Source organism: Balaenoptera ricei, chromosome 7 (assembly GCF_028023285.1).
Source record: "Balaenoptera ricei isolate mBalRic1 chromosome 7, mBalRic1.hap2, whole genome shotgun sequence".
Taxonomy (NCBI): Eukaryota; Metazoa; Chordata; class Mammalia; order Artiodactyla; family Balaenopteridae; genus Balaenoptera; species Balaenoptera ricei.
Window position 1 is genome coordinate 94,531,602 of NC_082645.1, and position 14,686 is coordinate 94,546,287.

General features: G+C 36.5%; 1 protein-coding gene across 19 annotated transcripts in view; it reads left to right on the forward strand.

Annotated features, from left to right (window-relative positions):
- The window catches only part of MAP2 (microtubule associated protein 2), a 283,468-nt gene that overhangs the window by 133,597 nt on the left and 135,185 nt on the right, over nt 1–14,686 (forward strand). For 18 of the 19 annotated variants that reach the window (XM_059928600.1, XM_059928581.1, XM_059928587.1 and 15 more), the window contains exon 2: nt 5,131–5,198. The gene's annotated coding sequence lies outside the window, so the exon portion shown is untranslated. Of the gene's footprint in view, nt 1–4,781; nt 4,859–5,130; nt 5,199–14,686 lie in introns of those variants that run through there. The other variant, XM_059928582.1, reaches the window with a different exon arrangement.

The window sequence follows — 14,686 nt, forward strand, 5'->3', positions numbered from 1 at the left end:
GGGTGGGAGGGAGATGCAAGAGGGAGGAGATATGGGGATATATGTACACATACAGCTGATTCACTTTGTTATACAGCAGAAACTAACACACCATTGTAAAGCAATTATACTCCAATAAAGATGTTTAAAATTTTTTTTTAATTATAAAAATAAAAAGAATGGGAATTGCAGACTGCAGTATTAAATAGGATGGTTAGGTTAAGCGTCCTTGAGAATATAATGTTTGAGGAAAGGCTTGAGAGAGAGAATGGAGTTATTTGGAAGAAAAGTGTCCACAGCCAAAATCTGACTAAATAAATTCAATTTAAATAAGACAGGCATTATATAATATGGTGTTGATATAATGTTCTCTGATGTAACCTTTAAGATTCACCATGGTATTTGATTATTTCTAACTTGATATAATGAAATGAGGGTAGTGATTGACTAGGTGAGACAGGTATTTTATTATTATAATCTATGCTTAGACATAGGTTAATTGCAACAAGATGTTTAAAAACATACACAATAAACTCAAATTGTCAAACAGTGAAGTTTTTTAAAAACACATGAGCATGTATCCCATGCATGTGGCTCTGTATACTCTGCCAAGAATAGACCAGATAGTAGTAAATAAAATTACCATGTCTTCCTCAGCTATAGGAATGTTTGTGTTCACACTATACATCATTTAAATATGAACTGATGGAATTTGAAATAATCCTGAAAGTAAAAATTCTTGTTTCTGCTACTATCTCTTTCATGCACACCTAGAGCAATACGTAGTCTGTCTTAAGTACCTGTCCTAGAAAAATGGAAAAGTCTTAATTCTATGTTTAATTTATCTCTCCTATTCTGATACCTTAGAAGTGTTAAGCTGAATTACAACCTAATTAGCTCAGAAGTCCAGGGACTGAATTTCTGCTCCACCACTTACCAGCTGTGTTTCCTTAGCATTTAACTAAACCTAATTGGACCTGTTTCCTCAACTGTGAAAGGGAGGTTCCTAACTCTCAGAGTTGTTGAATAAAATAATGTGTTCAAAGAGGTTGGCACATTATAGGAACTTAATAATTTATATGAGAAGCATATCTTATGCCTTTCTAATTGGTCAATACCAGAATAACTGAGTATACACAACTGAAGACCAGCCAGAGGTCATATATATCAGGCATTATAGTATCACAGTGATTTTTTTTTTTTTTTTTTGATATCATGGTGATTCAGAGGAAGGAAAGAGCTTTGTGGCACTGTGTCCTGGGAGAGTCCTGGAAGCCATTATAAAAGAGGACAGAACTTTAAATGGACTGAAAAGGAAGCGTAAGATTGGGGTTGGAGAAAAAACAGTAGACTATTGCTGAAATAAACTAGTGGTTATGGTGGGCACTAATGGGCAAGGTATGAAAGCCCTAGCTGGGAAACTGATATGACCAAAGGCTTCAAGGACGTAAGGAAGAAGTACCTCCATTATCCTCTCCTAAAGTGCTTAAGAAATACACAGACTAGTATACTTAAGGAACAAAACCAAGAGTCTTCCAGAAGAGCCACAGGGGTGAGCTAACTGAATTTGGGATCAGGGGATTCATAAAGATCAGGACCTGAAATAAAGCAGATATACCAGAGTGGCAGAGACATCATGTCTCATCAAAGTGAGAAAAAGAACTGTGAACTTAGATTTCTGTTTACTTCTGTGTTCCACTCAGTATAACTGAAGTTCCTTGAGGAGGAATGGTGTTCTCTTTTTTCCCATACCTAGAACCTATCAAATGTCTGAAATATATGTGTGTGTGCCATTAAAATTGGTTAAATGAGCCGACAAAGGGTGCTAGACTATAGTTGAGGCTCATAAGCATAAATATAAAAAATCATGAAAGTCTCTCAGATATCTGTTATCTTGAGTTCTCAGAATATAACATACTTAAAGGCAAGAATTATGTTTTACATATGGTGCTTATTCTACAACAGATAAGTTAAAGTAATAGTTCTACTAACAAAAGGAAAGAAAAAGAATATGCCTACTCATTCTCAATGATTGAACCAGGTATCCCCAAATATTAAATGACTCCCGAGGAGTATCAAATATGTTTGGAAACTGAGCTAATTTCTAAACTGACCAAGACCACTATGTGTGCTTTATGAGATCCTGATAAAATATGATTCATGTTTCAAGAAATGACAGTCTTGTGCATCATTTTTTATGCTCAGAAGTGAACAATAGAGGACAGCATATTAAAACAAAACATTTGCTTTGAAAAGTAACCTTCATGTCCAAAATCACTGAAGAAAAAAATAGACGTTTAATAGAAAGATCATATTTAAAAGGATACTTTTGGGGGGAAAAGAATCCTAACCACTATGTAGGATTCACTGAAACCTGAAATCTCTTGTAATTATTACCTAGGGTAATCATATATATATATTTTTTACTGTCACTAATTTATTTTATAGATGACAACTGGGGACAGAGGGTAATAGTGGTGGCAGCAACTGTATTTTAGACATCAAAAAAGGCAATATGGCTCTACTTATCAATGAGTTAACCTAAAAGCAATGAGTCATAAGAACCGAATATTGAAAGAACATTTTATAAAGGAAATAAAAGCAGTAAAACATCAAGGTCAAAACCCTACTCCCATTTTTTACTGAGTAGAACAGAAATACGCCCCCCAGTGGTTGCTTTGAGTGATTTTTTTTTTTTTTTTTTTTTTTTAATTTTACATGAGCTCCCAATTTTGCAGCTTCATTATTTGGGTAACCCCAGGAAGGTTCACATTGTCTATAACTAGGAAGAACCTTGGGAGGCTGATTCAATTCGATTGCCCAATTTCACGCTTGCAGAAAGAATGATGCCAGGGAGGATGGAGTGCCTAGTATATGCTGATTAAGTTCAGGCTGTACAAGATAGGTTCACAAAAGGGCGATCATGCCAATCTGACTGCCAGACTGGAAATGAAAGAAAAGCAGTGACATAGTTACCCCAGATTCTCCAGACGTCCAGTACAGCACAGCTATTAAACAAAGCTAGTCCTCGGATTGATTGCAATGCATAATTTTAAAGAGGAAGATCTCTGCTTTAACAAATAGAAGAAGGCTTACAAAATGAAAGACAAAGGATGTTTCTGGAATTTGTTATGCTTGCAAACAGAATGGAAGAGAGCACATAAAGAAAGTCACTTGGTGAGAGAAGAAAAACAGGGGACCCGAACCAGGAAACTGGGATGGTGTCTCTATTGGATCTCCTGTCAGTTTTGTGACCTTGGTCAGATTCCCTGGGCCTCAGCTTTCACAACTGTGAGGCAAAGGGTGTGGACTAGGCTGGGAGGTGTCCATGAGTCCAGGATAGGGTCAGAGGCAAGGAGTGTCAGGATCCATGTCATACAAAAGAACCAGACTTACGAAAGCAAAATTACCTAGTGATCAAAAAGTAGAGAAGAAAGGTGGCTGATAGAGAATGCAGATTCATCCTAATGCATTTGAAATCTAATATAAAACTGATAGACAGTTCTTTCCAGAAAGAAGAAAATGAAGCATATCATTCTGTCTCTGAATTTCCTCCACTGTAGTCTCCTTCCATCTTCTCTATCATCACCTTATTTTTTTTCCTACTTTCTGTTTCCGGTAACCATGGTGATGCTCCCTCCCAGCAATCTTCTTCACAGCCGGCCCTTTTGGTACACATGGAATTTTGCTACATTCACTGATGCAGGGAGCTAAGAATGCTGTAAAAGTTAATTTATTTATTAACATTTTCCCCATCCCTTTTGTCCAGGAAATAAATGCAGGGAATTATTCCATACTTAACCTGCCTACGTAAGGGGAACTGTAAAACTGGGATATTCAACTGTTACTTTCAGTTGCTAACATAAAGGGGATACTGATTATGTCAGAGATTCAATTCCCTGTCTTGGTCCTCAGGGACTGTAAAGTCTCGATACTCAAGCTGGCTGCTACCTCTTTTTTGCTTGTTTATGTGAAGGGAATAAAATAGATTGCCCCCAGAAATCACACATCAACCCTGGTTTCCTAATCCTCTTTGTTTTTTGCTGCATTCTCCCTTGTAAGGAAACCATTGCCAAGTGCGTAATTATCACAGTTACAAGGGGATTGAATTTTCCATTAAAAAATATACATAAATATAAACATTTCTCTAATGAACACAGTTATTTATTTGGAATATAAATAAGCAATATGTGATACTCAGTTTTAAAAAATATTGTAATTTTCTGCTAATGACAAAACCTCAAAAATCTCTGATGCCATGAATGCAGATAATAAAAATTCCCATAAACTATTGTTTTGTCATGTCCAGTTTATGTAGCCCAACTTCTTTGTAATCCTATATGCCAGAAAACGGTTTCTCTGTTTAAGCACGGTGTGTGTGTGTGTGTGTGTGTGTGTGTGTGTGTGTGTGTATGTATGTGTCTGGCATTAACACAAAGGAGAACAGATGATGACATTCATAGGCTTATAGACTCGACTCCTGGGGACACACTTGGATGGAGGCAATTAAGATGCCTGTCAGGCATTTGATACCAGAAGCCCCTATGCAAACCTCTAAATCATACGCCAGGGCTACATCTTATTGTCAGTGAATGATGGCGGAACTGGGTGGCTTGTCATCATTCTCGAAAATTCTGAGGCTAGTGAGCTCTCTCACCCTCTCCCACTCGCCTTATTTTCCTTTTCGCCACTGCGGGGACTTTTTCTAATTTGCAGCTTCCCTTTCCCCGACACACACAGACAGGAGCTGGTGGCTTGCAGACTGCGTCTGTCTGGAGCTAGAGAGCCTGAGCCAGCCCGCGGAGATAATGCTAGGGGAGAAGGATTCTGCAGCAATTCTCAAAGGCTAGACTTGGGTGGTATCGCTGCATATGCTCTGGTAATGGTTTGGGTTTTTTTACATTTTATTTTGTTTTCTTTTTAATCCATTTTTCAAAGCATCTGCTATATGTGATCTCACAGTAAAATGCTTTTAAATTCCTTCCTGGGCTTCCTAAAAATTCAAGTACTGCATTTTTTGTGCTACAGATCTCAAGACGTAGATTTATTATCTGGATATAAGAATGCGTTTGCTTGCTGGTGAGTTACAGTTTTCAATATTTAGCTAATAAATCTATATATGAATTTTTTTCTTTTGTTTTGTTTCGGTAGGTTCTTCAGCTTGTTGTCTCTAACCGAGGAAACATTGATTGGAAACTACTCATTCAGAAAAGTAAAAGGTACCACATGTTTTGTTTGGGTGTTTAAATGAGGGAAAATCAGGGAGGATTTGGAATGTTTTATTTAAATTAATCTCTCTATGGTTGGTCTTTTATCCTTAAGCCTACATTGATCATTGTCTATAGCATGTATGATTTGCTATGCCGAGAATGCCATTGTCCGAGGCTATTTTGATTCTAAGATGTCTAAAGAATTATGTTTTTTGTCTGTGCTGCAAGTTGTTAGCAAATATCAATATTTCTGGCTTTTTTAGGTATTTTCATCACTGTAACAGCTTTAAAAAAATATCCAAAATTCTCTCTTAATGAAAAATTAAATAATTTGAATTTAAGAGAAATATGCTAAGTAATGATTTTATCTGAGGGAATCCTGCTAGTAAGTGATATTTTTTAAATGGCTAAATAAAATGGCTTGCCCTTCCCAGGTAGGATGAGCACTAGAGACGAAAGCCCAGGAATGACTCAGTACTGTTGGGTTTTGCGAATAAAATATTGTAACTTCTTCACTGATGCTTTAGTCTTCAACACTGTATATATTTAAAGGTTGAGGTTGTTTGTTATTGAAAGAACCGATTTTATATATGCTTTATTTAGCATTGACAGCATAAGAAAGTAACCTTTCATCTTGCCGTGAAAGCAGTTGAATCATTGATCCTGGGCCTTATGCCTTATGTGAAAAATATTAATCTTCAAGTTCAACATCAGGATATATATTGATCGGAGATGCCAATTATGGGATCGTTAATTCTTTATGATGATCTTTGACTTGAACATATGCTCATGTCAGTAAAACCAATATTTATAATTTGCCTTTTAAAAAACGGAAGACATTTTCCACCTTGCTGAGAAGATCAATACATCTTTTAAGGCTTTCCTTAGCATTCACCTCGAGTATCAGTCCAAAATATTTTATGCAGTAAGGTTTGTTTTCTTAAATGTACTTAAAAAATGGCTAATGTTTAACGACTGATCTTGAAATACCAGAAGTATGCAAGTGTACACCTGTGAGTGTGAATATTTGTAGCAGTTGAAGGAGATGAACGCATTGTGCTTATTTAATTTTCTCCGCAATGTGTAATTATGAGAGCCTTAATTTATTCATTCCACAAGCACTTATTAAGAGCCTTGCTGCTGTGGGTAGTTATTGTGGGAGAGAAGGAAGGGGCAGATGCCATTGTCACCCCCCCTCTTCCAGAGTGTAGGCAACATCACATAATATTTTTGCACGGGAGAATGAATTCATTAAAATAAATCTGTGTGTTCTAAAAAAGGAAGCTGCATTATTTCAGACATTGAACAAAATCTAATAGGCTAGCCTCAGAGATATGTGAAATAGATTGTGTTTTTTTCCTCAGAAATTTCTCAGTGGAATCATGTATGAAATTTCCAAACAGGACTTACTATTCCTCTTGGATACTGTAAAACCCTTAGGACCATTCTCTCTTTTTTAGGTTTCACTCAGAGTAAGTGAAAACATTTCATATTTGGTGGAAAAAAAAAAAAAATATATATATATATATATTTGGTATTTTACCATCTAACTAAATTTCTACAGGATATATTTCAGGTGAGAAACTGTTTCCTGATCTTCAGACTCATTTAGCAACTCACTAAATTAATTTTGAACTTTGGGGTATTTATGTGAATTGGAAAAGGATGAAGTTGTTATTTAACCACTAAAAGATGTATTCAGTATATTGTCAATAGGCATTAACCAGCTCTGTTATGATTTATCTGGGTATTAGAGAAGTGGCATATTACCTCATCAAAAGTTTCTTGATTCCTAAATTTTCTAGGACCATTTTAAAATTCATCTTGTGGTATGTTAATAAATTTTGTGTAATAAATCAGGGTTTATTCAAATAGTCTGTTACATTGTCAAATCAAAATAGAATTTGGCTATTGGACTCTCAGAGAGTCAGGGATCTGTATCATGGTTTTTCTAATCAATATCATCTTGACATTAGTTAATCCCTTTACTGATTTTTTCACTGAAATCTTCAGCATATAGAATAGTCCCTGGACAACAGCAGGAGTTCAATAAATATTTATTTAATTATTTGATGGATAAATGACTTTGTCGATATTTCCCCCCATTACTTTTTTGTTCTTGTTTTTCATGAGATTACAGACTCTAAAACAGACATTTGGTACATTTTTTTTCAGTTACCCCAAATATTCATTATATGTTTCTAATTAATCAAAATTAATTAAATAATTAATATCAGGTAGAAAATCAGGCAAACCATGTGCCAAAATTTCTTCAGGCTATATGCAAAAGGGTTTTTCTGGTCTTAGGTTAAGATGGAAAGAATTTTTGAAATGTCCCCTTTCACTTTCACCAGCTAAGGGAAAGACCCCAAACTGCAGTATGAGTTTTGCTTTATGGACGCTTCCTAAATACTACTCCCAGGCTTGGCATTGTTTACTGCTCTTCATGTCTTCAGCCAAAATTTTGCTGCAGCAGATGGGGCGGAGAGGCCGTTCTCTTTCTCTCTCAATGTAATACTAAGAATGATGTCATAATCTTCTTAAACGCTTGGTTGCTTATTATGGACTACTAAGTATGACATCATTTTATATATATATGCTATGTACATATATATAATCTGTAAGGAAACTTCTAGAATCATAATAGCTTTAGGGAATGCTATTCTTGTCATTTATTTTTATTAATAAAACTATAATTTTTGTTATTAACTATGTGCTAGATAATATCCTAAGCCCTTAACATACGTTATTACATTTTAACTCTGTCTACAATCCGGGGAGATGGGTATGGTCTCCATATTATGAATGAACTGAGATTCCAATTGGACAGTCAACACAAGTCTGGCCCAAAGTCCTTCATATTAATCACAGAATACTACATTTTTTTCTAGTAGATTTTTTGGCTCATAGTCATCATTATAATGTTTTATTATGCACATGAAATATATGTCACTGAAATAAGGTTAAAACAGTATGCTTGTAGATTCTTGTTTTTATATATATAAGGTAGGAGTGAATATATCTTAAAATACTTAACTGTAATGTTCAAGCTCTGGTATATTTTATATTTTAAATATATATTTTATATTTAACCTGAGGATTTTTATTCTTGAAAGAAGAATGTCAGAGATAAATTAGTTTTGAAATAAGTGGATTCATAAAATATCTCCTTTGTCATTACAGTGAAGTCATATTACTGAATTGCATCATCTATATAAGAAAATAAGCCAGAGAATTCAAGTGCTAAATAGTATAACTGATGCCATATCTTGCAAAGGCTTTTTTTTTTTTTAATTGAAATCATGGCCGAAGTTTCATACGGCCAAAATGGATAAAGAAGCAGAAAACAGTGTGAAAATGCGCATGCACCCTTAAAGTACAACTCACTAACCCAGAAAAACAACTGAGGGCACTAACAATTACACAAATATGTATTAGGATGGTCTACTTGAAAGGGAGTATATACAAGAGAACACCATCTAAGCTCAGCTGGGTGTAGCGGATTAAAACCAGGAAGTAGCACCCAGGCTCATTGCAGGGCAGGATTACTAACAATTGAGAAGAGACTCAGCAGTGGAGGATGAGTCTTTTGAGGTGGAACTTAGGGATGAATAGAAATATTCAAGGGAGAGATAATGCCTGGAGGAGCTCGGAAGAACAAATGACATTAGCAAAGGATCCAAAGGAAGTGAACATGCAAGAAAAGCATAGACTGATCCCATTTATATTCTGGAATGCAGGACAAAAGAAGGGGATTCTTAGAAGATAAGGATGGAAATATACATGAATACTGTTAGGTTGTACCATGCCTAATATTCCTAATATTAGGAATGCCTAATATTCTATACTTTTTGAACTACAAAATGAAAATTTCATTCAGTTCAACCTAACACATTGAAAGAGGACTGTAAATGCCAAGTTGAGGAGATGTTTTTCAGTATTCACTGAAAAGCTATTGACTGTATTCTGGATAGGAGACCACAATTACCTACACTGTTTTCACAGGACTTATTTTATAGCTCTGTATATGACAGGGTTGTGTGTGAGAGCATATTGAAGAAAACATCACTTTGGAAGCTGTCATAGGATAATCCAGGAAAAAATAAAGGCTCAAAGAGGGTGTTGACAGTGGGCATTAAAAAAGAGGTCATGAAAGTGAAAGTTGTTTCCGAACTCAAATTTATACCCTGAGAATTGCAACCTCTTGATTGGTAGGAGGGATGAAAAGCAGAAGGACTCAATGGTGACTCTAACATTTGAATTTGACAGCTGGAAAAATCAGGGGAGAAAGGTAGGTAAAAGTTGCTTGAGGAAAGAGCCCCCCCCCCTTTTATCTTTATCGTATCCCTAGTCTCTAGCAGACAGCCTAGTACGTAGTAGACAGCCAATACATGCTGACTGAATGAGTGAGAGAGTGAATAAAATGAAGAGGCCAGTTTAGGCCATGTTGGCTGGATGTGGGTGGACTGGTCTAGTAGATTGCAGAACATGTAGATCCAAAGCTGAGAAGAGAAATTAGGGAAATAGGAGGTGGATGACATTATCAAGAAAGATGAGAAGAGGACCAGAGAGGAAATTCTTGACAGCATTCACATTTAGGATGCAGAATGAGGGAAGGGTTGACAAAGTTCAAGGAAGATTTTTTTTTTTTAAAGCAAAGAAAAAAGAAGACAGTTGAAGTAACAGAAAACAAGGCTAAAATGCAAATTCTCCAGAAAAATTGAAGAATGAGAATAAATAAGAGACCGCTGGATTTATTATTTATTTCAGTAATGTTTTCTGTTATAAAAACAATAAATCAACATTTTGTAAAGTTTATAAAATTTAGAAGAGTGTAAGGAAGGAAATAGTACCCATCCATAATTACACAATCCAGAGATTATGGTTAACATTTTCTAAACCTTTTAGCTTGTTTCTTTTCCTCTATTGCATTTAAATTTACATAATCAGGATCAGAACCATACAATTTGAATTCTGCCTTTTTTCCACTCATCTCTTACAGCATTTTGCCACCTGCATAATGTTCTGTCATGTAGACGTTGGATATGTTTATTCCCCATTGTTCCTAATTTTTCACTGTCATCACAATAGTGCAATGAGATACTTCGTTATGTCACTCTTACATGATATTTCAAGTGATTTCCAATAGATATTTCCTAACAAAAGAATCACAGTATTCTATATTGTCAAGTTCCTGGTCAGATATAATTTACTGGTTTCAAAATTAGCCTCAGCTTTCTTCCAAGAAAGAGAATCTAAAATTACTTTAGCACCTGCCATGTGCCAGCCTCTGGCACTTTAATTATCCCAGTGACTCCAATGTAGAGTCTTATATCTCCTCTTAAAAAATGAAGGACCAGGGACTGAGAGAATTGCACAAATTTTAGGACCAGTTTTGAATCTGGGTCTGACTCAAACCAATCAAACTGTGGGGACAGAAGCAAGACCTCGAGAAGTAAATAAGTAAATAAGGATATGAAAATAATAGGAAACATTCTTAAGAAGGCCAGGGTTCACAGGAAAGAGATAGAATATGTAAGGCAAGGAGGGCGGTGACTTCCCCTTCTCTTACTAACAAGTAGAGTCCTAAACTGAAGGGGAGGGGGCAGATAGAGACGGGCTGGGAGGGTCAGGGGGGTGTGCTATGTATGGAAGCAGAAGAAGGACACACTTAAAGAGCAAGGTCCTAATGGAAGGGAGATGAAGAGCACAGGCAGGGATTTGGGCTTGTCAAGCAAAATTCATCTTCCCTACAGATAAAAGTGAAAGAAAAGAGAGTGAGATTGTCTAGTGGTAAAGATACGGGGACCTTAACATATCATCCAGACTTTATCTCAGACTGGAGGAAAATTCACTTATTCTTTCAGTGAATATTTCTTGAACACCAATTCCATGCCCTTTTCCTTCCCTAATGGAACTTTCTTTCTAGTGAGGGGAAATAATCAGTGGGTAAACCAAATTAAAAGATTACTGAGTCAGCTATGCAGAGAATGGGTGATAAGGTATAAGGGTAGATACTGGGAGATAAGCGTCTCGTCTCAGACTTTACAGCAGAGATGAATCAACTGGCGATCTTATTAAAATGCAGATTTGGAATCAGTGGGTCTGAGGAGGGGCCTGAGATTCTATATTTTAACAAACTCCCAGGTGATGTTGTTGCTTTTGGACCGTGGACCATGCTTTGATTAGCAAGAAGTTAGAAGGCAAATTTCCAGACCAAAAAAAAAAAAAAAAAAAAAAAAATCGATATGATAGGAGCTGTTGTTATGAGCAAGTCAAATGTGAGTCCTCTCTTCCTGCAGTAGCACTACATACTTTTAATCCTCTTTGATGGTGAGAGAGAGATTTGTCCCTCTTTAGCTCTAAGCTTTTTCAATTCCAATCAGTTATTTTATGAAAGCCATTGAACCAGTCCTAATGAGCTACTGACATTTCATTCTTTCCGCCCACGCTCAATGCTTTATCAAGCCATATAATGAATTCTTGTGGCTCAGGTTTGGGGATGTGAGTGCATATAACCCTGGGCCAGTTTCTTAACTCCAGTTCTGTTCCCTGCTTCATAATTTCGTTGGACTCCTCTCTGCCTGGGTGATCAGCACAGTCCTGGCCTGCTAAATTCTCTGGCCTGCTAGCTCTTCACACCCCTTATGTTCATCTGTGCTTAGTAGCAGAGCTTCCCAATTTTTACATCCCGTCTTCTTGCCACACACAGCCTAGTACAAGCCTTGGAGGACTCTCCTTAAAGTCACAGGAGGCTATTGAGTATAGTCTCTGATTGAAAGAATGCATTTTTTTTTTCCAACAAAATCATTTCCCTTTGGAGGACTGTTTCGGTTGGTGACAGCAACCTGCATTCCTCTGAAGGAAGGATGCATGTGTTTGTAGACTGTTAGAGTGTTCAGAGGGGCTAAGTGTTCACAAGAAGCCTTGACAGACTCCATCTGGAGGAGTGTTATCTTTCTGCCTCACTGCTAGGCTGTAACTCTCAATCTTCCCTTATAGCTGTAGGAACATGGGTGCCTATACTTGGTTGATTCCTTCCACAGCACATGTTTCAGCTGTGCAATATCTAAGAAAATAACAAGTCAAAGAAATACGGCATACTCGTCATCAAGGAAAAACAGCTTAAGTGCATATTGAACACCTGTGATATCCTCACACTTATCAGCATTTATCCTTTGCTAAAAGGCTGGTTCTATCTCTAAGCCATGTCATGACCTGATCTTTAGACTTTGCCACTGTCATTTTGTAATTTGGTGTTTAACAGCCAAGTAGGCAGGGGCAGTGTCATTAGAAACTTTAAATTGAAAATTCCAGGGAAATATCAAATTCGTTTTCATATGAACAGAAGTCAACTTAAATAGAAAAACACATTTCTTCAAGGAGAAAACTTGGGGAAAATCCTTGAGGAGAGAGACCATGTCTTAAGGCATCTTAGTACTTCTTAGTACTTCCTTGCTGACTACACAGAAAATGCCCTTCATACATATGCCAAGTTGAAGCTAAGAAAATAAGTGTGTGTGAAACTGTAGTTTTTCTGTAATGGACAGTGCTGGTCTTCTTTGCGCAGTCAAACTGGGATTGGTAAAACTGCCAGAGTTTGAATACCATGTCTGTGCCCTTTCATCATTCATTCAATTGTTAAGAGTCTCAGAGTAGACAGGATAATCTCTGGTGTTTCTGACGCCAACTCTCCCTCTCTCAAAAAAAAAAAAAAAAGTCTGAATCAATCGTCATTTTTTGTGAATTCCACTTGGGTCTGCCTCAGATGGTTTGAATTAACCTTTCTTCAGATTCTCTCTGGTGTTAATGACTCTGGATTATGACCATTTAAAGCAGCGGAAGTACATTGATCCACATCTGGCAAATGTTAAAAGAAAGCTACTCCATTTAACAGATTACAACAAACATATATTTCTTTGCATTGTGTAGGAATTTAGGAAATGATGTTTCGTTTCAGGAAGATCTTATGTTTTATTTCCAAGGTGAACAATATTTGTACTTAGTTTTCTTTAAAAATATTTTCTTGCTCATTGTAGAATTTTCTCATGCTAAGAGTTCATTGTTACGTATACAGAATAAGATGCAACACGTAGGCATTTAGGATTCTTCTCACATAGTGTCTAAGAGCAACTGGTTAGCACAATTTTGGGTATAGCTGCAGGTGAATTTGTGATATTCTAGAATCTTAAAAAGCACACCTACACTGCCAATACTTTAAATAGTTGAGGACAGAAATCCCTAAAATGACTGACTTTCCAAGATTTTTATTGGTACTTGAGGAAATATGAGATCTAACAATGAAAAAAAATTTAAATCATACAAGCACTCACGGTCCTGAGTAATTCAAATAACTCTGGTCACACTGCTGCACTTTTCCTGTACAGGATGGTGGATAGTCCAATAAATCAAAGGGACATAATAAATGTAATATATAGCTTAATATGTGCATGCATTTTTAGTTCTACTCTGTATGTTATGCTCACAAAAAGACCCAGGATGTAGACTTCGGAATATAAAATTGTTAAAATAATGTGACCGGCTAAGAAGTTGCATTTAGATTTAAAAAAAAAAAAAAAAAATCAGTACCTCTTTTTAAGTGATACAAAGCATTTTCTAATACATGACGTCACAAAGCTCACAACAATCTCTGGAATGGGAATGGCAGATCTTGTTATATTTATTACAGATGAGAAAACTGAAGTGTAAAGAATGCAGTGACCTACCCAAGTCACTCCACTAGAAGATAGTTAACCTGGGCTTGTATACTTGTTCTGGCCCTGAAACCTTTACTTTCTACTGCCATGAAGCCAAAACAGATAAATGAGTATATTGTTCTAAGTCTAGACTATTTTAATAATGCACTGACTTGACTGCTAAAATAACCCATTCCAAGGTAGCTGTGACCTCCACTAAATGGATTTCCCTGCTCTCCCTTTAGAATCCTGGATGAGCATGGCGTGGAGCTCAGTAAATACTAGTAAAAAATATCAGTTATTACTGAAATGGTTTTAAACTTTTCAGTATGAAAAGGAGCTAAGTCTAAATATATCACAGAACATGTCATCTTACTGATTTAAAAAGCGTTTGCTGGAGGGATAGATTAATAAGAATTCGTGATTTAGTTCTAAGTTTCACAGAATTTTAGTCAAGTGGTAGACAGCTCAGCAAGAACCCAGGATCACAAAGAAAATGATTAAAGCTTCAGAAAATCAGATCTATGGAAAAACATTTTAAAAAGCAGGCATTGTATTTTGCCTAATATTAGGATAGTTATAAGAGCTTATGAAGAATTTTGAGCTGGAAGCTGTGGATCTCAGTTCTGACCTCAGGGTAGCACATGTAAAGAAAAACGATAACCTCAGAGGCCACTGAGTAGGGTCAGTGCTGAGGTCAGTGTCTCAAGGCAGCACCAATAGGAATGAATCCACTGAGGACATCCTCATTGCAGTGGCCCACCTCTTGCCCAGATTCTTCTGTCCACCACCCTCATCCAG